Here is a 6233-nt window from a genome sequence, read left to right on the forward strand (position 1 = left end):
AAGGAAACCAGAGAACTATTGTGACTACAAATAATACTAACTCCATGTTCCTATATTTCCATACCATGCATAAAATTTCTAATCATGTGTGGCTATTAGACAGTGGTTATAGTAACCACATGTTAGGCAACAATTATTTGGTTGCAAATTTGGATCAATATTTGAAGACAGAGGTAAAGTTAGGGACTGACAAGACTGTGGATGTATATGGAAAAGGAGTGGTCAAAATTATGAACAATTAGGGGGAGCCGAAGACAATTTAAGAGGTATATTGTGTCACTGGTTCAAACATAATATGATAAGTGTTGGTCAATTGATGCATAAGGGATACATAGTTACTTTTCAAGGACAAGAGTGTGTTATATACGACAAGCCCCCAAGCAAGTAACTGATAGCGAAGGTGTAGATGATGAGGAACATACTCTTTCGTCTAATCATGAATTATAGTGATCAGGTCAGTTCTTTTACAGTTGCATGTTCTAATGATTATTGGTTATGAAACTTTCGGTTTGGACACTTGCACTTCTCTGGTTTAAGATTGTTGCAACAGAAATAGATGGTTAGAGGATTACCTCCCATCAAATAAGTTGCTAGTACTTGTGAGTGTTGCATCTTGGGAAATAAACACCAAGAAAGTTTTTCGAAAGTACTTGCATACAGAGAAAAAAATCCTCTTGAGCTAGTGCATATAAACCTGTGTGGACATATGAGGACATATTCGTTTGGTGGAAGTTGTTACTTCCTCACTTTCATTGAATATTATAAAAGAAAGACTTGGGTTTACTTCGTGAAGCATAATTTTTAAAATTTTGCAAAGTTCAAAGAATTCAAAGCCTTATGAGAGAACCAAAGTGATCAAAAGATCAATGTATTAAGATCACATCATGGTGGAGAATATGATTCCAAGGCATTCCATGATTACTGCAAACAACATGGAATTAGAAGGAAGTTTACAACCAGATACACACCGCAACAGAATGGTGTAGCAGAGAGAAAGAACATAACCATTATGAATATGACAAGGATCATGATGAAAGGAAGAAACTTGTCTAATGACTATTGGGCATAAGTAGTTGCATGTGTTGTTTATGTGATAAATAGATCCCCTACAAAGAGTGTGATGAACAGAGTACCAGAAGAAGCATGGTCAGGTATGTCTTGTAGTGTATCTCATCTCAGAGTGTTTGGATGTGTAGATTATGAACATGTTCCTAAAGATCTAAGAGGCAAGTTGGATGATAAAAGTGAAAAATGCATATTTACTAGTTATAGTGAGCAATCAAAATCTTACAAATTGTATAACCCTATCACTAAGAAGACCATAATCAACAGATATGTTGTGTTCAAAGAACAATATTCATGGAATGGGACTGTAGACAAAACAATTGATGCAAAAGCACCATTGATGGAAGAGGATGTAGCAGAGAAGGAGCAATAAGAATCATAATAGAAGACAACAACAAGGGCTCCAAGATTTTTTGAGCAACAAGGATCATCAAGTAGATCAACGTATTGGAATTCTCCTAGCAGTCAATTAGGTGATGAATTAAGCAATGGTAAGAGAAAAATGAGAAGTTTGAAAGATATTTATGATGATTTAGATGTTATTTCAAACTTTGCATTGTTTTCATTCCAACCCTCTTCATTTGAAGAAGAAATCAGAGATGAAAATTGGGTGCAAGCCATGGAAGAGAAATTGAAGCTATTGAAAAGAATGATACATGGGATTTGGTTTATTTTTCAAAGGATAAAAATCTCATTGGTGTGAAATGGGTGTATAAGACAAAGTTGATTGAGAAAGGTGAAATTGACAGATTTAAAGCAATACTTGTAGCAAAAGGATTCTCACAACAACCGGGAATAGAATTTGGAGAAACGTTTGCTCTGGTAGCTAGATTGGATATTGTAAGAGCAGTCTTAGCCACAACAACTCCGAACAAATAGAAAGTATATTAGATGGATGCGAAATCAGCCTTCTTGAATGGAATTCTATAGAAAAAAAATATGTGAAGCATCCTCCAGGTTATGAAGTTGAAGGTAAAGAAGACAAGGCTTACAGGTTGAAGAAAGCGCTATATGCACTCAAGAAAGCACCAAGATCCTGGTATAGCTGAATTGGATGCTACATGATAAAGAATGGATTTTGTAGAAGAAACGTTGAGCCTACCTTATACAAAAAGGTAAATGAGCATGGACAAATTTTGATTGTTTACTTATATGTTGATGACATTATTTATATAGGTGATTTTGAATTGGATGAATTTAAGTCAGCCATGAAGAAAGAATTTGAGATGACAGATCTCAAAATTATGAAATATTTTCTTGGCACAGAAGTTGATTAATCTGAAAAAATGAATTTTTGTTTGTCAAAATAAATATTCCAAATATTTTCTGAAAAGATTTAGGATGGAAAATTGTAAACTTGCCCCTACACCAGCTGCAATAGGTACAAATTTAAGTAAGGATGATGAAGGGTCAGATGTCAATCCAGCGCTATTAAAAAGATTGGTTGGAAGCCTCATGTATCTTGCAACTATAAGACCGGATATTATGCAAGGAGTGAGTTTGATTTCCAACTTTATGAAGACTCCAAAATACACACATTAGAGAGCAAGAAAAATAATTCTGACATACATAACAAGAACTAAAGATTGTGGCATAATGTATGCAAGCACAAAGAAGAAGGATTTGTTTAGGTATACAGACTGTGATTTTGCAGGCAATTTGGATAATAGGAAGAGAACTTTTTGTTATGTGTTCCATCTTGGTTCATGTGTGATTTCATGGGCATCTAAGAAGAAGCCTATTGTCACACTTTTGTCAACAAAAGAAAAACATGTAGCAACAACATCAACATCATGTCAAACAATATGGTTAAGAATATTATTTGATGGACTCAAGCGGAAATAAGAAGGATCAACAACAATAAATTGTGACAACACCTCATCCATTGCACTATCCAAGAATAGTTTGTTTAATCAAAAGAGCAAGCATATTGATACTATATATCATTTTATTAGAGAACTTATGAGCAATGGAGAAGTCCACTTGAAGCCTTATAAATCAAGTGATCAATTGGATGATATATTCACTAATTCATTAGCAAAATATGAATTTGAGTTTGATATAGGAAACTTGGGTGTTGTAAGCCTAATTGAGACATAGACCAGCATGCATATTTGAGTTGTCATGAGTCATGTCTTAGTTTAGTGGTTGTAATTAAGGGGGAATCTTAAAATAGCTAATTACTCCTGCAAGAAGAGTTAGATAAAATTAGAGAGTCAAGTTGAGTTAAGTCATATTTTGGGTAAAGTCGAATTTTGTGTGTGGTTGCATGTCAAGTTCTTTTAGGTGAGCCTCTAGTCGAAAAAGGTTTAAATATCCCTCACTAGGTTCATTGTAATCATCAATGTTTTTGTGATCAATTGAAGACTTGTAGCTTGTGTTATTGTGTGTGTTAATTTTTGTGCCTATCCTCATCTGCCTTTCCAACAGAGAAGTCTTTCCCACGGACATTGAAGTAGTGGTGAACAAAAAACTGAGGTTGGGCACATGGGTGGCCCTTCCCAAAAAGGAAGGTTGGCCAAACTGTGGCAGAGATGCTATACCCCCTCACATTGAAGGACATGATTTATTACCTACACATGGAGATTGTAATAGTTTGTGGGTCCTTGTACTTCCAAATTACTGCACTTCTGGAGATACTAACAAGATTCCTCATGGAAGAATTTCCACTAATGTTCATTCGTCTATTGTGGGTGTGATGATTAACATGGGCAATCCCTTGTTCAATCGAATAGTTGATGTGTTTCTCAAAATTTGAAGTGTGGGTGCCTCACATGTGGTTGCTAAAGAGACTTATGGTGCTTTGAGCAAATATGTATCGTGGTGAAGGGGTTGTAATGATGGGGTTTGGTGGCATTGGTGTTGCATTCTGTTGAATGCTAAAGTGACCATGGATATTATGGTGGTGGTATAATTCCCTCACACTTGATATAAAAAAAACCACAAAGGGAACTAAACAATTGAAACAGAATCAACACTACAAGGATAGAAGAGAGAATTTTCATATAGTTGTAATGGAGAATTACAGCTTCGACAAGTGTATAGACAAAGGTAACACAATGAACCATAAGTTGTACAAAATTCGTAGGATTATATTTCAAATGTTGGATGACAAGGGCTACGAGATCATTGACATGGACCTGAATACCACCCTGCCCCAATTCTATGTCTCTTATGGGGAAGATCCTGACAGGGATCAACTTAACTTTTCTACCAAAAGTCAAACAAACTCAAAGGCCAAGATCTTTTCTTTTTTTTGGAGAGAAATTCAAAATAAATTAACTTAAATATAGTTCCATTGCATGAGTATTCACGATGTACCCTGAGCAATAATTGTTGTGCAAAATCAAATATCACCACAGGCCAAGAAGGGTCTTAAAGAGATAGAAATGCTATTTTTCATAGAGATATTTGGAGAGACAAACTTACTTATCAATATAAAGGAGCACACCCTTGTAACTGAACATCAAATTCTCATGTTGGCATAGAAGAATGTGCTTCTTAAGTAGTATGGTCGGCTGCCCAATATGATGGAGACATTTGATTGCATGATACTATGGCCTGAGACATGGAAAAGTTGTGAATCTTGTTTATGACAATGATATAACGAGACATTATGTTACTTATCTGGTCATAGAATTGATGACATAGTTGAGGATTTTGAAGAGGAGCCCGTGGCTTCTAAAATTATTACACAAGTCCATAAAGCTACTCTAATATTTTAGTATCCTGGTTAGAATATAAATCCTATGCCTTTTGCAGTGAAAGTCAAGCATCCTAGAGTTCGTGAAGTGATTCAAAGGGATTTTGTGATAATAAACTGGGTTGCCACAACGGTACTCGAAACTTATTTTCGACAGTGTTGGTTGATGCTCCTTCTATCCCATGATATATCAAAGTATCACTATAATGAAAAAAGTTATTTATAGGAAGTTAAACGCTCTAAAGACTTGGAATATGTAGATATACATTGAAGATACAATAATATATATGAAAATGTATGAATAAGAATGATGTTACAAATGAGAGTGAGGGCCTATTTATATACACTAGGAAGGTGTCCCTTTATGAATAGTCATGTCCTTAGGCACATACCTCTTCATTAACTAATTAATCATTATTTATGATGTGTTATTATTATTATTATTATTTATATTATTTATATCTATATTTTATTCATAACATTGCCTTCTTCCTCAAAAAGCTTTGTCCTCAAAGCTTGCTGATGAAAATGCTTGATCTTTTTTTACTTTTTGAATGTCTTCTTGTATTGGAACTATCATTTTTGTTGATACAAGTTGATATGATCCTTGGAGTGTGTTGTAGTGGCTACAACCACCCTCCAAAATTTTTCCTTAGCTTCGTTTTGGAGCCTCCTTACCAACCTTACTCAGCAACATGTCTTGTCAAGTACACAAGCTTTAATGATTTTCTAGCAGATTTTTAGCCTATGCATCATGGCTTGTTGCACCCACCTCATAGGTTGTTTCTCCGAACTTGGTCCAGTTGTAGGCTGAGCAGCACCCTCAAGAAATTGCCCAATTATGGATGGGAACCATCCTTCCCTCCAGAAATTGTGCAATTCCTCCCAAGAGGACTGCTCAGCCCAGAAATTACGCAATTTTGGGCAACAGTCAGCTGCTCAGCCCAGAAATTGTGCAATCCTTCTGGGCAGTTACCTAGCTCCCTCCTAGAAATGTGCATTTTCCTCCCTCAATTGAGCAATATGTTGCAGGTATCATTGAGTTGACGGTTCCACCCAGGACCGGGAAAACTTAACTTGCATGCATGGGCTTCTTTTTCCTGGAATAGCAAAAAGCAACATGCAAAAAGCATCCCTAGATTTTAGGGAGCTATTTTTAGCAGCTGGAGGTTACATGCAAATATCATTTTAGAATCTTTCCTTCAAGTGTCGTTTTTTCCTATATTTGTGGCATGCGTGTCATGAGCCTCAGACTTATTTATTCGACACTTTAGAGATCACTTATTCACATCGATCTTGGAGCTCTAACATCCCACAACACATCCAGGAGTCTTCGACAAATCCAACTCAGCTGTTCACGGGTAAGTCGTCTTAACTTGTCTTTTGCATTATTTCCATCGTTTTTTTGTGTTTTGGCTTGTGTGAGTGTTTTTTTCTTTATTTATGTGAACGCTTGTTGTCGTTT

The 6233-nt window shown here is 35.8% G+C and overlaps 1 pseudogene; it reads left to right on the forward strand.

The window, feature by feature from the left end:
- The first annotated feature begins 4079 nt into the window (after window positions 1-4079).
- On the forward strand, window positions 4080-4716 carry LOC149185565 (DNA-directed RNA polymerases II and IV subunit 5A-like; annotated as a pseudogene).
- Window positions 4717-6233: the final 1517 nt, after the last annotated feature.

The sequence above is a fragment of the Pinus tabuliformis genome, chromosome 3_1 (genome assembly GCF_031772625.1).
Source record: "Pinus tabuliformis cultivar Carrire ecotype Pingquan chromosome 3_1, CPIR1, whole genome shotgun sequence".
NCBI lineage: Eukaryota > Viridiplantae > Streptophyta > Pinopsida > Pinales > Pinaceae > Pinus > Pinus tabuliformis.